This window comes from Aethalodelphis obliquidens, unplaced genomic scaffold, assembly GCF_003676395.1.
Source record: "Aethalodelphis obliquidens isolate GAN/ISIS:26980383/991018 unplaced genomic scaffold, ASM367639v1 scaffold3, whole genome shotgun sequence".
NCBI lineage: Eukaryota > Metazoa > Chordata > Mammalia > Artiodactyla > Delphinidae > Aethalodelphis > Aethalodelphis obliquidens.
Genome location: NW_020837947.1, coordinates 36,423,962 through 36,443,204, shown reverse-complemented (window position 1 = coordinate 36,443,204; position 19,243 = coordinate 36,423,962).

Below are 19,243 nucleotides of genomic sequence, written 5' to 3'. Positions count from 1 at the left end.
CAGAAGGCTATTTCTGCAGCCTCCTCCATCTAAGCTGGGTTAGGATTATCTTCCCTTATAAAACAAAATACCGGAAAAAATTAAACAATTGGCATATAATTAAAGAGAACAATAACTACATAAATATTAAATTTGGGAAGTCCTGTCATTGGTTCCAACCATAAAGTCATTCTCTTTCTATTTATTTTCATTGCACACACATAAGAAAGGCTTTTTAACAGAAAAAGTCAAACTAGAGGTTTCAGGAAATTAAGATATGACTTTGAAATAGCAACAAAAATAGTTTTTAAATGGTAAACTTGGTAATGCATTAATAAGCTTAGAATTAGAATGGTGTAATCTAACTTCCCTTGAGGGTCCTTGCTCCGCTTAAGTAAAAGCCAGCATCACTGGATCCATTTTCTTTTTCCCTTGAGTTTGCCTTCCCTAATTAAGGGAGATAGTAATGGCACTTAGATTTCATCTAATCTGACTTTAGGTAATTATGGTTCATTGTAGCAATTACAAGTTACATTTATAAGGAACAATAAAGGGGAAAAAACCTTTCAAATTCAGTTTATTAGGCTTTGGAAACCTGCAACAGAACAAGCAGTCAAGATATATTTACTGGACGATCAAATATTCAGTGAGAATGTTGAATTAAGTCTAAGTAATTCATGCCAAAGGCTCTCTTTATACTGTAACTCTAAACCCATTTTCTCCACAATCCTCCCCTAATTTAGCCCAGAATAATACTGCCATTCTAATGCTTCCTCAACATTGTATATAGTCCATAATGTTAATTTGAATTGTCCATAAAATACGACTCTTAAATATTTCATGGGATTTTGTTTTTCCTGTGTAGATAGTCCTTCATTTATATGTAAATTCTAGGAAGGCAGAAATCATCTTCTCTATCTCTCTTGTTTCTTTTTTGCAGTTCCTATGCAAAGTCTTCTCTTGTCCGAGTATCTCACTTAAATTCCTTCACTAGGAAGGCCCCTCAATCGTCTCAAGATCCAACTGGAATCCTAATTCATTTCAGAAGTTTTTCCTGACTAAAACTAGACCCTTCCTCCTACTGAACCCCTGAAACATCTCTCACATCTTCCACTTTTTTGGCTCCTAAAGCATATTGTGCCATATTATTAAGAATCGTTAGTTCCTTAAAAAGAAAAAAAAAAATTGGCCCATCTGCCTATCATGTATTATCAAATTTTGCCCATGCATTCAAAGAGTATTTATTAGCTTCGCTTAAAAAAAATGACCACACGGGCTTCCCTGGTGGCGCAGTGGTTGAGGGTCCGCCTGCCGATGCAGGGGACGTGGGTTCGTGACCCGGTCTGGGAGGACCCCACATGCCGCGGAGCGGCTGGGCCCGTGAGCCATGGCCGCTGAGCCTGCGTGTCCGGAGTCTGTGCTCCGCAGCGGGAGAGGCCACAACAGTGAGAGGCCCGCATACTGCAAAAAAAAAAAAAAAAAAAAAAAAAAAAGACCACACAGAACAATAGCTCTTGTAAGTTCATTTGTCTAAACATTGTCACTTTTGAAACAATTAATTTATGCACATCTTCAAATCCTCTATGTATAGATGGAAGATTGATTGCATATGGATGATTTTTTGCTAAGTTGTCTCTAAGTCCTGATATTTTAAATAAAATTTTGAGTTCATGCTTGTAAACTCTAAGTGAAGCATACATTAATAGAAATTCCTTTGAACGTTTCTCCTATTATTTTTCAAATGCTATTTATAACTGATACGGTAAACTTAAAAATTTGTTTCACTAAATATATTCTTCAGTATGTTTAAGTCATTGTGCTATCATGAGAAAGTATAATTTAGTAAGTTCTGCCTCTGTTATATGTTCTTTTGCCAAGATATTCTGTTTGTCTGTTTTTAAAGTTATGTAACCTTTAAGGAACAGTGTATTAGGCCCCATCTGTTTGGGAAAAAAATATGGTTATGATCTTGGAACTTGAAAATAAGATAAATTATTATCTTCTGTACCCTCGTATGCCAAGAACTCACCAAAATCTTCTCTTGGTATAAAGTCTTTCACCACTTTTCAAAGATGTTAAATTAATACTTAAAATATAGTCTCATTATGGCGAGCTGGTTATAGAGCTAAACTATACATTCCCAAATAACAAAACAAAATAGTAGACTTGTAATTATGCTGATCTTTAAATCTTTGCAACATGTCTCCCGTTTGGGAGAAATCACTTAAAAACCAAATTAATCTCTTTGATAAATCTACATAGTACTTTCCTGGATAAGGCTCAATATTGATTGGAATGAAACCAAAGTCTATTCTGTAGGAAGGAGTGTCATCACAAGGTCCTGATCGCCTTTAGAAATACAATGCTGAGCTCCAGACAGTCCCCATGTTGGCCAAGTTCATAGCCCTATTAAGGGAATCTACCTGGCTAGCAGCCCTTACTGTTAAAGCAGCCCCTGGCCAATCATGTTTTTGCTATGTTTGGCCACCCTCCAGACACACCTTCCAATGTTCTATGTTTACTCTCAATCACATATGTTTTTTTACATGTTTAGGGACCTGCAGACACAATCCCAGAGACTCAACAAATGAAACATAGCCTTCATATATATTGGATTTTCAACTCACCTAGGCTCTAAAACAAGTTGAGTGCAAAGGATTTTACAAATGGATCAGGTAGAACTGTTTTCGTTCCAGTTCTAAGTACAGTCTTCTATTCTCTTCCTGTCTGAGAGGGAAAATAGCAATAAACAAAGTTAGCTTGTTCTTTTCACTTAGGTCTTTTTTATTCTATGAAACTAGTGCTTTGAACACTAAGTATTTGGGTTTGAAAATAACTTGATCATTCTGGTTCAAGATGGCAATTTGGAAAGAACCTGAACTTGCCTCCTTCCACAGAAACCCTGAATCAACAGCTATCTATGGAACAATTTCCTCTAGAAAAAAACCTTAAAACTGGCAGAGCGACCCCTTCGCATTGGGCAAACAAAAGGGAAATCACAACAAAGCAGCTGCTGCCGGGACCACCTCTACTTTGCCTGGCTCTGGTGGCCAGGGGGGCTTATGCTCATGGGTCCTACAGGGCTGTATCCAGTGAAGAAAGTGTTCTTAAACAGCTACCTCCCCTAGTGCACTAGAGGCAACCAATCCAGGAGCTCAGTCTTTCTGTGGAAGAAGCCTATTAGCTTATTATCATAACTGCAGCCTGAGGGGCAGGATTCTAATTAAACACATATCTAAGGACTGACTGTAAACCTTCTCTGAGACCTGGGAGGATGGGCACTATCTTTACACTCTCCCTCTGTCATATCCAGAGCACTAGCATCTCTCTTTCACCTCCCTTCATCTCATCATGTAGGCGTTTTATCATCTCACATCATCACAAGAAGAAAGGTGAGTACGTACAATAAGATATTTTGAGAGAGAGAAAGAGAAAACCACATCCACATAACTTTTATTACAATATACTGTTATAATTGTTCTATTTTATTTTTGCTCATTATCATTAATTCTTACTGTGCCTAATTTATAAATTAAACTTTATCATTGGGATGTATTAAGGGAAAAACACAGTATATACAAGGTTCAATACTCTCTGCAGTTCCAGGCATCCACCGGGGGTCTTAGAATGTATCCCCTGTGCATAAGGGAGGACTCTTGTACTCTACCAAGCAAAGGTATCATTCAGAACTGAAGGAGAGATTAAAAGTTTTCCAGACAAGTGAAAGCTAAAGGAGTTGAGCACCACTAAGCCAACCTCGCAAGAAATGTTAAAGGGATTTTTTTTTAAGCTGAAAAGAAAGGATGTTAATTAGTAACAAGAAAGCATATGAAAGTCTAAGTCTCACTGGTAAAGGTAAATATATAGTAAATTTAGTAGATTAATCACTTAAAGCTAGTGTGAAGGTTAAAAGACAAAAGTAGTAAAAATAGCTGAAACTACAATAATTAGCTAAGAGATACACAAGATAAAAAGATGTAAAATAGGACAGCATTTTAAAGCATGGTAGAGAGAGTAAAAATGCAGAGTTTTAGAATGTGTTCAAACTTAAGTTGTTATCAACTTAAAATAGACTGTTACAAATATAAGTTGTTATATGTAACCCTCATAGTAACCACAAAGCAAAAACCTAGATACACAAAAGATAATGAAAAATAAATCTAAGCATACCACTGAAGAAAATCATCAAACCACAAAGGAAGAGAGCAAGAGAAGAAGAAAGGAACAGAGAAACTACAGAACAGTCAGAAATCAATTAACAAAATGGCAATGTGTACACACCTTGCTATTTCTTTAAATGTAAATTACTTCAAATGTAAATGGACTAAATTCTCCAGTCAAAATCCATAGAGTGGCTGAATGGAAAAACAAGCAAGACCTATCTATATGCTGCTTACAAGAGACTTTAGATGTAAGGACACAGGCAGACTGGAAGTGAAGGGGTGGAAAAAAATATTCCATGCAAATGAAAACCCAAAGAAAGCTGGAGTAGCTATACTTACGTCAGACAGAATAGACTTTAAAACAAAGACTGTAATAACAGACAAATAAGGGCATTACATAATGATAAAGGGGTCAGTCCAACAAGAGGATATATCTTGTAAATATTTATGCACCCAACATAGGAACACCTACAAAGCAAATATTAGTAGACTTAAAGGAAGAAATAGGCAGCCATACAATAATAGTAGGGGACTTTAATACCTGACTTATGTCAATGGATAGATCATCCAGACAGAAAATCAATAAGAAGATATCAGTCTTAAATGACATGTTAGACCAGATGGAAAAATAGCTTGATTTGTAATATTAAAGGGGCAGAAGCCAAATTAAGTGTGAGGGGTTACCAAACAGAGCTCCTAAAGAGCAACGTGGACATCTTATCCCATTAAATTCCATCAATACAGTGATTGTGGCGATGGTTGGGAACTGCAGTTGTGATATGACTCCAATAGGACTCAACTGATAAGCAAATTATGTTAAAGGACGCAAAGGAATGACTTTAGTAAATGGTGCATTCTTTTAAACCTTTTCATTGTTTGTGAAATTTGTCCAGAAGCAGCGAAATTATAACCAAAAATACATGGCAATTTTGTTCACCCTTCTGTTAATTATCTTTCAACCTAAAATCCTTCAGCTTCAGGATTATAAGCAATTATTTCAAGAGAACTGAAGCTATTTCTCCAATCATTATCATTTTACTTAGAGCAGAGCTAGTAGTGTTGAGATTCATTCCTTATGGGCCCGACTCTAGTCCTACATGGAGGGTCATTAAATTGAAGGGTGTGGTTAGTCACCCGTCCCTTTTCTCATCCTCATTGCTCCCCATGAATCAAGGCCCCCGGGAGGAGTCATTAGTCATCCTATCCTCTCACATGCATCTTGCTGGACATTGGTGCACACTCCACTCTGGAAGACACTCCAGCTTCTGTAAAACCCCATCTTATCTAATTTAGGACACATCTATATAATGCACCTACATATGCATTTAAATCCACTGGCTTATATAATTCCATTTAAAAGCAACAGAACAATAGCCTGGAGATGGAAACAACCTAAATGTCCATCATCAGATGAATGGATAAAGAAGAGGTGGCACATATATACAATGGAATATTACTCAGCCATAAAAAGAAATGAAATTGAGCTATTTGTAATGAGGTGGATAGACCCAGAGTCTGTCATACAGAGTGAAGTAAGTCAGAAAGAGAAAGACCAATACCGTATGCTAACACATATATATGGAATTTAAGAAAAAAAAATATGTCATGAAGAACCTAGGGGTAAGACAGGAATAAAGACACAGACCTACTAGAGCATGGACTTGAGGATATGGGGAGGGGGAAGGGTGAGCTGTGACAAAGCGAGAGAGAGGCAGGGACATATATACACTACCAAACGTAAGGTGGATAGCTGGTGGGAAGCAGCCGCATAGCACAGGGAGATCAGCTAGGTGCTTTGTGACCGCCTGGAGAGGTGGGATAGGGAGGGTGGGAGGGAGGGAGACGTAAGAGGGAAGAGATATGGGAACATACGTGTATGTATAACTGATTCACTTTGTTATAAAGCAGAAACTAACACACCATTGTAAAGCAATTATACTCCAATAAAGGTGTAAAAAAAGCAACAGAATTGAGACCTTTTAAACAAGGTGTGCCTGCAGTAAATGCTGTAGCAGTAAAATAAATGGGTCACACACATGACTGCCAGCATTCTACAATGTAGAGCAGTGAAGGAGGGCATTCCTGGCAGTGCTGAGGTATAGCACAGCTCACAACGGGGTTCCTTTTGAAAATGTGTGGGCTGCTTCTTGCTCTGCACTCTAAATACCCTGCAGAAGGTCAGGATTTAAGTTGCCAGCCTTCCATTTCAGGGTAATTTGAAACATGCTTCTTATAGTTCTCCCCTCCCCCAATATGATGAAATTTAGCCCACAGAGCATATTTCCACGAGAAAGAGACATCTGCAGTTCTGCCATTACACAGGCGTCACCTCAGCATTCCTTTCTACCTACCAAAAACTTTTTGAAAAAGGGATTCATTTAACTCCTTTTTAATGTGACCCAATATGTTTTCACAAACGGGAGGTTTTCTCAAATGTGGCATATTCATAACAGTCTGCGTGGGTTTGTGTGGCATGGGTAAGTCGAACAGGGAACCTCACCATTTTGACAGTCTGATTTAACTGGACCGTTTTAAAGCACTGCGAGCAGTAAAAGCAAATACAGACAAGCCAACCAAGGAATTTTTAAGCGGGTCCAGTTGAACCGCATGTTTATTCACACAGACACCCTCAATCACCTGAAAAACTCTGAATTTAATTATATGCCATGCTTTTAGGGATTTCATTAGAGATTTTAAAGACAAAAATTACTCTGTGCCTTACTAAAAGAAATATTTGTGGTTAGCATAGATGTGCCTGCATGGTTTAGCTCTATCACTCCCACTCTTAATCACTACATCATCTATCCAAAAATCCCTGAGAGCATGTCTGGGCCACAACAAGATACAGTTGTTTGATTAATTCCATAGGAAGCCCGGTTCACCGAAGTTAATTTGAGCCAGTCTACACTATTGATTTTCTATTTAAGCATCAAAAGGCAAGTGAGCCAATTGTGTTTCATGTAGAATAATTAGCTTATAATCTGTGCATTTACACAGAAGGCTGACTTGGAGGGACTAGCTTTGATCAGACTTATTCAACCAAAATGGATTCAACTTCCATCCTAGTCTTATAATTTGGTGACTTTGGTAGCTGATACTGCAGTCCTGTGTTGCCAGGACTTAGTCTTCTGAAGATGTATCCCAGAATACGTGAGATTCCCAAAGGGATAATCGAGAAAACGTGCTCACTCCAGAAACCAGTTAGCAATTCCCAACTGCTCCAGAGATAAGAGAAATTCTCTAACACTTTGCAGCCAGCTCTTAAGCCTTCACGGTTCATGTAAAGGGAGGAATTGGTTACTAAGTAATCAAAGGGTCTCTTTACTGTCAATAGAACTGGATAGAAGTTCTAGCAGGTAGAAGGACATTTATAACCAAGATGCATTATGATGAGGAAACACAGATCTATTGTTCTCCCAACTCCACAAAAACACCAAAAAAAGAAACTTTGTTCAGAAAAATTAAGTACAGGTAAAAAGAGGGAAGAATCTATTTGATAAAAAGAAAGAAAAGAAAAATCCACTCCAGGAATCTTTAATGTATGAAGAGAGTCTCTTTCTCATATTTTAGATACTAGCCTCAATGAGGCAGGAACCCCGGGCATGAGGAGATCTTAAAACATAGTCCACTTCTAAGAATCTATAATTCTATATTCAGACATGGTAGTATAATTGACTTGATAGTAGCAGGAACTATTTTTTGCATCAAGTTAGCAAATATTTTAAGAGCTTACTATGTTTTCAGCTTTGCTTATCATAGACCTTGTAATATTTTTTTCCCCTGGTCTGTGCAAAATTTCTTTGTGATTCTATTCCCTGAGAGTCACGCTACCTACATTCTGCTTTAATTCTTTCACTTTGTATATACAAGAATGATTATGTCACTTATCTGCCTGAAACTCCATTTCTCATATTGTTTTCAGCTCAGGATCTAAAGCCAAAAAGACCAAAGTTTGAATCCTGTACCAAATATTTAATACTTACGTGACTTAAGGCAAATTATTTAATGTCTACAAGCTTTGACTTCCCCACCTGAAAATGATGATGATAACAGTATTTTTCTAGTATCGTTATTTTGAAGATAAAATGAGAAAATGAATGTAAAGCACTTATAATGCAGGGATTACAGTAAATGCAAAAGAAATCTTACTCTTCTTTCATAAGTGGAAACATATATATTCTCATAAGTGTTCGTTTCTGCCTTTATGAAGGTTATATTCTCATGGGAGAGACAGGCAATAGATAACTTAATTCCAGGTAGTGATAAGTGCTGGGTAGAAAATAAAATAGGATAAAGATATCAAAGTTGTGTGGGAGGATGTTTTAGATAGTAGGAAAGTCTGCTCTGCAAGGGTGACATCTGTCGAGAGATCTAAATGGCATGCAAGAGTCAGCCATGCTGTTATCTAGGGGCACAGCAAGAAAGGCAGCAGGAAGCAAAGAAAATAGGCCCTGAGGAGGAAATGACTTTGGGAAAAAGAGACAAGGTGTCCACAGTGGAGGAGGGGGAGAGAAAGGTCATCTTAGAGGAGGCAGGTTGACCTCGTTGGCCATGGCGAGGACTTTTTGTTTATTTGGCTTCAAAAAGCCAATGAACGAACATTCTTGAGCAAAAGCAAGACTTGATTTGATTTGTTTTTTAAAATCACTCTAGTGGCTTCCTTAAACTAGTCAATTACAAAGGATAACTGAATGTTTTTCTGTTTTCTTTAGATCTTTCCTGTGCCTTTATGAGCCTTTTCCTGAGCACCTATTTTCTTTCTCAAAAGACTCCTGTTTCTATCTCAAAATAACTTCAAGAGAAAATAAACTCATATTTCAGATGGGGAAATAGTCTTGGCTTCGGTATGTCTTGGGAAGAAGTGGCATTTTTTTGCCATCGAATATGCTACATTAACATTTTTAAATGAAACCGATCGTTTTAGTTATCCTAATAAAGTTTTTTATGTGTTTTCTCTACATTATTACTAATATTTACAAGTTTGCTCAAATACTCATATGAATATATTAATTAGGATGTTATTGGAAGCTAATTACTATAATCCTACATGTAAAAAAACATGTTCTCTAATCAAAATGCTGCAAATTTATAACTCTTATAACTGTTTTTTAACATTATTGGTTAAAGAATTTGTTTTTTAATGTATACTTGTAAGGCCAACTGGCCCGAGGCAGGGGAACACAATCAGATTCGCAGGTTGCATCAGACCAAAATTCTCCGGACCACCCAGTTCCAGAAACTGCCCTGGAGACATTCCGGACCACCCAGTTCCAGGAACTGACCTGGGGACTTTGAACCCAGCCCAGCCTTCCCACCTTTCGAGGGGCGGGACTAACGGTCCCCCAGGATACCCGAAAAGACCACCAAATAAGGAATACCCTGCACCCTCCCAGATTCACCACACCCAACCCTCGCCCGGGGTGCGACTTCTCTGGCCCCTTTCACTCGGACCAGTGAACCTCGCCCGGGAGCGCTCCCTAATAAAGCTCACTTGAAACTTTCCTCTGTTTTGCGGTGCCGTTTGTTAAGATCCGACCTTACAATACTGTTTTATTATCTGCTCTAGTTAGCATCAGATCAGGGACCAAGAAATCAATTCAACCATTCAACCATACGAGCTGTGTGACAGCAAGTGAATCTCTTACCCACTTACTACCTGGGTTTTCTCATCTTCAAAATGAGGATGCTAGATAGAAGATGATAGGTTTTTTTCTATGAATGTTATATCTAGACAAGTTGTAAACATTCAACTTAGCATATACAGCATGTCGTTTATTATTTAATCTTCTCATTTAGTCTGATTTTCCAATGTATCCCTTAACTTAAAGGGTTTTTTAACTTTTTATATAGGGGCTTCTTTCTTAGGTAACATTTGACTAGCTCCATGTAGAGTGAAAATGAATTTTAAAATTAAAATTATTTGTTTATTGATCTTTATTACATTCCACACAAATTAATATTTCTTGATTTTTCTATATGACAATATGTTGCTTTTAAATTCTCAGTGGAAAATTATATCTTGAACAAGCTCCTGGGAAATGATGTAATGGTATCTTATTACCATTAAATCAACAAATTTCGCCTGAACCTAAAATTTTCTGTATATTCCAACCTAATGTTCCTTATACCAAACTGCAAAGTAGCTTGTATTTTTAAAAGTTAAAACTTATTTTAACTCCTCATATTATAAGCACATATTGAACACCTAAACAGTGTCTTGAAATCTTGTGCTTGGAAAATTCTTACTGCTGAATTTCTTCTTCTGGAAATCTGGCCTTAATTTGCATTGAATTTCAATGACTTCCTTAAGCAAACACCTGGAGGTCCTCCAGTCTAATGGAAATGTGGGTCCACAGACACAATTCTGCAAAAACAGTGAGCTCGTTGGCAGTTTTAGAAAGGTTGTAGGTTGACTATCATCCAGACCTCAAGCTGTTCACAGTTTTTTTTTTCCAGTCAGTGCAAGCAAGATACACTATGGCCCTTGCTTGAGTGAAAGGATTAGAGTCCAGACACTGCTGGTATTTGTATAGTGGAACAGTTTCATTGTCAAGATGGGTCATACTCATGACTCAGGATGCTCCTAAACACTGTGGTTTTGGATGTCCGCCAAGTCTCTCAGCCCCAAAATGGTACTCCCTCCAGAGCCACTCGAATGGTCTAGATTTTAGACTCTGTCAAGAATGGGAGAAAAAACCTTAGCCCAAACACTGCTATGTTTCTCTGCCTCTATTCTAGGAGCCTAGATTTCAAGGATTTCTTGATTTCCCTTCTACATCTATTATAAACCAGCTACAAGAGTTGGAGTTAGTCCAAAGAAAAGTAATCATTGGTAGTGGATTTAGAAAAAAGAATTAAAAAGGCTACTGCTCAACGGCAACAAAAAAGAGGAAATGAAGCAAAGTTCACTACATGCCTGGAAAATATTAAATGATGCAGAACAATAGGAAATTTAGATGGCGTATAAAAGCATAAATCAGGAGAAAAGGAAATGGACTCATAGCAGACAAGATTTTAGAAGCGTATTTCTCAACCATACACACTGTGTTCCATGGAGTTACTGGAACTTCACAGTGCTTTATAGAGTGCTGTGAAATTTTTTATAGTGTGGAAAATCACTTCTGTTAGAAATGAAACTACATATATTACCGTGTGAACATTTAGATGAGTAAGTTTGACAAGATGATATAAAGCTGGCTCTAAGGAAGAAAGCATATTATAATATCCAACTGGTTTTAAGGAAAAATCATATATTTACAAGGATATCCATGAAATTTGCTTTGTGAGTATATGACAGAGCTTAGAGCAGTAAAGAATTTTTCTCAAAGGCATATTTCAGTAAGCTCTCAAAGACGTAATGTAGTTCTATAGATGCTTTTCTAAACTCTGTGGGATCTTGTTACACGCAGGTTGCTTTATTGTAAATTTTGCAGATTTGTTTCGAGAATTTTAATTGTTCCAAATTTTGAACATTTTGTATTCAAAAGGGTGTCTCAAATACAAAAAAGTTTCTGAAGCAACGACCAAGAAGAGTTATTTTAATTTGAGGTGAAGGAGATAAGCATCACTCTAGGCCCTGTTTCTGATACATTCCCCAGCAGAACTGACCACCAAGACCCTCCCAGAATTGTTTACATGTGCTGGAGAAAAAAAAATTTTTTTTTGAGAAAATATTATCTAAAAATTATTTCTAACATTGAGATTAATATAACTGTAATTACCTGGCCAGTTTTAAAGATATCACTGGATTATTTTAAATGAAATATAAAAGATACATTGACAATATGTCCTGGGTATTAAACTCTTCATAAGAAATAGGAGTGAGTCCATAAATTACAATTTTTTCCTTATTATTCAAATATAATTTTATTTTTGGATTTGTATTACATGAGGAATTAATTTCAAATTTATTGAAGCTTAGCTACTACCTTATTTGAAGATTTGTACCATAATTAACAGAAAAGCTTTGGAGAATAAAGTGAAATTCTTTAGGAAACAAATAGATTATATGAAGTCAGGCAACAAAGGAAATTTTATTTCATCTACTCATGTAAGTATAAAGGCTTTTTTTTTTTCCCTAAATATCAAAAATTCTTTATTTTGAAAAACAATGAAATCAATTTGACATAATTTATATATTGAAACTGTGGTACGCACACACAATAAAATTAATTAAAAAAATTTTTGCACTTAAAAAATATTTTCAAGTGTAGTTGATTTATAATGTGGGGTTTCTTTTTTTTAACATCTTTATTGGAGTATAATTGCTTTACAATGGTGTGTTAGTTTCTGCTTTATAACAAAGTGAATCAGTTATACATACACATATGTTCCCATATCTCTTCCCTCTTGCGTCTCCCTCCCTCCCACACTCCCTATCCCACCCCTCCAGACGATCACAAAGCACCGAGCTCATCTCCCTGTGCTATGCGGCTGCTTCCCACTAGCTGTCTACCTTACGTTTGGTAGTGTATATATGCCCATGCCACTCTCTCGCTTTGTCACAGCTTACCCTTCCCCCTCCCCATATCCTCATGTCCATTTTCTAGTAGGTCTGTGTCTTTATTCCTGTCTTACTCCTAGGTTCTTCATGACATTTTTTTTTCTTAAATTCCATATGTATGTGTTAGCATACGGTATTTGTTTTTCTCTTTCTGACTTACTTCACTCTGTATGACAGACTCTAGGTCTATCCACCTCATTACAAATAGCTTAATTTCATTTCTTTTTATGACTGAGTAATATTCCATTGTATATATGTGCCACATCTTCTTTATTCATTCATCCGATGATGGACACTTAGATTGTTTCCATCTCCGGGCTATTGTAAATAGAGCTGCAATGAACATTCTGGTACATGACTCTTTTTGAATTATGGTTTTCCCAGGGTATATGCCCAGTAGTGGGATTGCTGGGTCATATGGTAGTTCTATTTGTAGTTTTTTAAGGAACCTCCATACTGTTCTCCACAATGGCTGTATCAGTTTACATTCCCACCAACAGTGCAAGAGGGTTCCCTTTACTCCACACCCTCTCCAGCATTTATTGTTTCTAGATCTTTTGATGATGGCCATTCTGACTGGTGTGAGATGATATCTCATTGTAGTTTTGATTTGCATTTCTCTGATGATTAATGATGTTGAGCATTCTTTCATGTGTTTGTTGGCAGTCTGTATATCTTCTTTAGAGAAATGTCTATTTAGGTCTTCTGCCCATTTTTGGATTGGGTTGTTTGTTTTTTTGTTATTGAGCTGCATGAGCTGCTTATAAATTTTGGAGATTAATCCTTTGTCAGTTGCTTCATTTGCAAATATTTTCTCCCATTCTGAGGGTTGTCTTTTTGTCTTGTTTATGGTTTCCTTTGCTGTGTAAAAGCTTTGAAGTTTCATTAGGTCCCATTTGTTTATTTTTGTTTTTATTTCCATTTCTCTAGGAGGTGGGTCAAAAAGGATATTGCTGTGATTTATGTCATAGAGTGTTCTGCCTATGTTTTTCTCTAAGAGTTAGATAGTTTCTGGCCTTACATTTAGGTCCTTAATCCATTTTGACCTATTTTTGTGTATGGTGTTAGGGAGTGATCTAATATCATACTTTTACATGTACCTGTCCAGTTTGCCCAGCACCACTTATTGAAGAGGCTGTCCTTTCTCCACTGTACATTCCTGCCTCCTTTATCAAAGATAAGGTGACCATATGTGCATGGGTTTATCTCTGGGCTTTCTATCCTGTTCCATTGATCTTTCTGTTTTTGTGCCAGTACCATACTGTCTTGATTATAGTAGCCTTTGTAGTATAGTCTGAAGTCAGGGAGCCTGATTCCTCAAGCTCTGTTTTTCGTTCTCAAGATTGCTTTGGCTATTTGGGGTCTTTTGTGTTTCCATACAAATTGTGAAATTTTTTGTTCTAGTTCTGTGAAAAATGCCAGTGGTAGTTTGATAGGGATTGCATTGAATCTATAGATTGCTTTGGGTAGTAGTAGAGTCATTTTCACAATATTGATTCTTCCAATCCAAGAACATGGTATATCTCTCCATCTATTTGTATCATATTTATTTTCTTTCATCAGTGTCTTATAATTTTCTGCATACAGGTCTTTTGTCTCCTTAGGTAGGTTTATTCCTAGATATTTTATTCTTTTTGTTGCAATGGTAAATGGGAGTGTTTCCTGATTTCACTTTCAGATTTTTCATCATTAGTGTATAGGAATGCCAGAGATTTCTGTGCATTAATTTTCTATCCTGCTACTTTACCAAATTCATTGATGAGCTCTAGTAGCTTTCTGGAAGCCTCTTTAGGATCCTCTATGTATAGTATCATGTCATCTGCAAACAGTGACAGCTTTACTTCTTCTTTTCTGATTTGGATTCCTTTTATTTCCTTTTCTTCTCTGATTGCTGTGGCTAAAACTTCCCAAACTATGTTGAATAAGAGTTGTGAGAGTGGGCAACCTTGTCTTGTTCCTGATCTTAGTGGAAATGCTTTCAGCTTTTCACCATTGAGGACGACGTTGGCTGTGGGTTTGTCATACGTGGCCTTTATTATGTTGAGGAAAGTTCCCTCTATGCCTACTTTCTGCAGGGTTTTTATCATAAATGGGTGTTGAATTTTGTCATAAGCTTTCTCTGCATCTATTGAGATGATCATATGGTTTTTCTCCTTCAATTTGTTAATATGGTGTATCACGTTGATTGATTTGCCTATATTGAAAAATCCTTGCATTCCCGGAATAAACCCCACTTAATCATGGTGTGTGATCCATTTAATGTGCTGTTGGATTCTGTTTGCTAGTATTTTGTTGAGGATTTTTGCATCTATGTTCATCAGTGATATAGGCCTGTAGTTTTCGTTCTTTGGGAAATCGTTGTCTGGTTTTGGAATCAGAGTGATGGTGGCCTCATAGAATGAGTTTGGGAGCGTTCTTCCCTCTGCTATATTTTGGAAGAGTTTGAGAAGGATAGGTGTTAGCTCTTCTCTAAATGTTTGATAGAATTCGCCTGTGAAGCCATCTGGTCCTGGGCTTTTGTTTGTTGGAAGATTTTTGATCACAGTTTCAATTTCAGTGCTCATGATTGGTCTGTTCATATTTTCTATTTCTTCCTGATTCAGTCTTGGCAGGTTGTGCATTTCTAAGAATTTGTCCATTTCTTCCAGGTTGTCCATTTTATTGGCATAGAGTTGCTTGCAGTAATCTCTCATGATCTTTTGTATTTCTGCAGTGTCAGTTGTTACTTCTCCTTTTTCATTTCTAATTCTATTGATTTGAGTCTTCTCCCTTTTCTTCTTGATGAGTCTGGCTAATGGTTTATCAATTTTGTTTATCTTCTCAAAGAACAAGTTTTTAGTTTTATTCATCTTTGCTATCATTTCCTTCATTTCTTTTTCATTTATTTCTGATCTGATTTTTATGATTTCTTTCCTTCTGCTAACTTTGGGGTTTTTTTGTTCTTCTTTCTCTAATTGCTTTAGGTGCAAGGTTAGGTTGTTTATTCAAGATGTTTCCTGTTTCTTAAGGTAGGATTGTATTGCTATAAACTTCCCTCTTAGAACTGCTTTTGCTGCATCCCATAGGTTTTGGGTCGTCGTGTCTCCATTGTCATTTGTTTCTAGGTATTTTTTAATTTCCTCTTTGATTTCTTCAGTGATCACTTAGGTATTAAGTAGTGTATTGTTTAGCCTCCATGTGTTTGTATTTTTTACAGATCTTTTCCTGTAATTGATATCTAGTCTCACAGCGTTATGGTCGGAAAACATACTTGATACAATTTCAATTTTCTTAAATTTACCAAGGCTTGATTTGTGACCCAAGATATGATCTATCCTGAAGAATGTTCCATGAGCACTTGAAAAAAATGTGTATTCTGTTGTTTTTGGATAGAATGTCCTATAAATATCAACTAAGTCCATCTTGTTTAATGTATCATTTAAAGCTTGTGTTTCCTTATTTATTTTCAGTTTGGATGCTCTGTCCATTGGTGAAAGTGGGGTGTTAAAGTCCCCTACTATGAATGTGTTACTGTCGATTTCCCCTTTTATGGCTGTTAGTATTTGCCTTATGTATTGAGGTGCTCCTATGTTGGGTGCATAAATATTTACAATTGTTATATCTTCTTCTTGAATCGATATCTTGATCATTATGGAGTGTCCTTCTTTGTCTCCTCTAATAGTCTCTATTTTTAAGTCTTTTTTGTCTGATATGAGAATTGCTACTCCAGCTTTCTTTTGGTTTCCATTTGCATGGAATATCTTTTTCCATCCCCTTACTTTCAGTCTGTATGTGTCTCTAGGTCTGAAGTGGGTCTCTTGTAGACAGCAAATATATGGGTCTTCTTTTTGTATCCATTCAGCCACTCTGTGTCTTTTGGTGGGAGCATTTAGTCCATTTACATCTAAGGTAATTATTGATATGTATGTTCCTATTCCCATTTTCTTAATTGTTTTGGGTTCATTATTGTAGGTCTTTTCCTTCTCTTGTGTTTCTTGCCTAGAGAAGTTCCTTTAGCAGTTGCTGTAAAGCTGATTTGGTGGTGCTGAACTCTCTCAGCTTTTGCTTGTCTGTAAAGGTTTTAATTTCTCCATCAAATCTGAATGAGATCCTTGCTGGGTAGAGTAATCTTGGTTGCAGGTTTTTCTCCTTCAACACTTTCAATATGTCCTGCCAGTCCCTTCTGGCTTGCAGAGTTTCTGCTGAGAGATCAGCTGTTAACCTTATGGGGATTCCCTTGTGTGTTAATTGTTGTCTTTCCCTTGCTGCTTTTAATATGTTTTCTTTGTATTTAATTTTTGACAATTTGATTAATATGTGTCTTGGCGTATTTCTCCCTGGATTTATCCTGTATGGGACTTTCTGTGCTTCCTGGACTTGATTAACTATTTCCTTTCCCATATTAGGGAAGTTTTCAACTATAATCTCTTCAAATATTTTCTCAGTCCCTTTCTTTTTCTCTTCTTCTTCTAGAACCCCTATAATTAGAATGTTGGTGCATTTAATGTTGTGTCAGAGGTCTCTGAGACTGTCCTCAGTTCTTTTCATTCTTTTTTCTTTATTCTGCTCTGCAGTAGTTATTTCCACTATTTTATCTTCCAGGTCACTTATCCATTCTTCTGCCTCAGTTATTCTGCTATTGATCCCATCTAGAGTATTTTTAATTTCATTTATTGTGTTGTTCATTGTTGTTTTTTTCATCTTTAGTTCTTCTAGGTCCTTGTTAAATGTTGCTTGCATTTTGTCTATTCTATTTCCAAGATTTTGGATCATCTTTACTATCATTATTCTGAATTCTTTTTCAGGTAGACTGCCTATTTCCTCTTCATTTGTTAGGTCTGGTGGGTTTTTATCTTGCTCCTTCATCTGTGTGTTTTTCTGTCTTCTCATTTTGTTTATCTTACTGTGTTTGGGGTCTCCTTTTTGCAGGCTGCAGGTTCGTAGTTCCCGTTGTTTTCGGTGTCTGTCCCAGTGGCTAAGGTTGGTTCAGTGGGTTGTGTAGGCTTCCTGGTGGAGGGGACTAGTGCCTGTGTTCTGGTGGGTGAGGCTGGATCTTGTCTTTCTGGTGGGCAGGTCCACGTCTGGTGGTGTGTTTTGGGGTGTCTGTGGACTTATTATGATTTTAGGCAGCCTCTCTGCTAATGGGTGGGGTTGTGTTCCTGTCTTGCTAGTTGTTTGGCATAGGGTGTCCAGCACTGTAGCTTGCTGGTCGTTGAGTGAAGCTGGGTGCTGGTGTTGAGATGGAGATCTCTGGGAGATTTTTGCCATTTGATATTATGTGGAGCTGGGAGATCTCTTGTGGACCAGTGTCCTGAACTTGGCTCTCCCACCTCAGAGGCACAGCACTGACTCCTGGCTTCAGCACCAAGAGCCTTTCATCCACACGGCTCAGAATAAAAGGGAGAAAAAGTAGAAAGAAAGAATTAGTAGAAGTAGAAAGAAAGAAAGAAAGAAAGGAAGAAAGGAGGGAGGGAGGAAGGAAGGAAGGAGGGAAGGAAGTAAATAAATAAAGAAAGAAGATAAAGTGAAATAAAATAAAGTAAGATAAAATATAATAAAGTTATTAAAAAATAATAATTATTAAGAGGAAAAAAAATTTTTTTTAAAACAGAAAAAAAAAGGACGGATAGAACCCTAGGACAAATGGTGGAAGCAAAGCTATACAGACAAAATCTCACACAGAAGCATACACATACACACTCACAAAAAGAGGAAAAGGAGAAAAAAAATCATAAATCTTTCTCTCAAAGTCCACCTCCTTAACTTGGGATGATTCGTTGCCTATTCATGTATTCCACAGATGCAGGGTACAGCAAGTTGATTGTGGAGCTTTAATCGCTGCTTCTGAGGCTGCTGCCAGAGATTTCCTTTTCTCTTCTTTGTTCTCACAGCTCCCAGAGGCTCAGCTTTGGATTTGGCCCCGCCTCTGCGTGTAGGTCGCCGGAGGGCGTCTGTTCTTCGCTCAGACAGTACGGCGTTAAAGGAGCAGCTGATTCGGGGGCTCTGGCTCACTAAGGCCGGGGGGGAGGGAGGGGCACGGAGTGCGGGGCGGGCCTGCGGCGCCAGAGGCCGGCGTGACGTTGCACCAGCCTGAGGCGCGCCGTGCGTTCTCCCAGGGGAGTTGTCCCTGGATCCCGGGACCCTGGCAGTGGCGGGCTGCACAGGCTCCCCGGAAGCGGGGTGTGGATAGTGACCTGTGCTCGCAGACAGGCTTCTTGGTGGCGGCAGCAGCAGCCTTAGTGTCTCATGCCTGTCTCTGGGGTCCGCGCTTTTAGCTGCGGCTCACGCCCGTCTCTGGAGCTCCTTTAAGCAGCGCTCTTAATCCCCTCTCCTCGTGCACCAGGAAACAAAGAGGCAAGAAAAAGTCTCTTGCCTCTTTGGCAGGTCCAGACTCTTCCCCGGACTCCCTTCCGGCTAGCCGTGGCGCACTAACCCCCTGCAGGCTGTGTTCACGCCGCCAACCCCAGTCCTCTCCCGGCGCTCCGACCGAAGCCCGAGCCTCAGCTCCCAGCCCCGCCCGCCCCGGCGGGTGAGCAGACAAGCCTCTCGGGCTGGTGAGTGCTGGTTGGCCCTTATCCTCTGTGAGGGAATCTTTCCGCTTTGCCCTCCGCACCCCTGT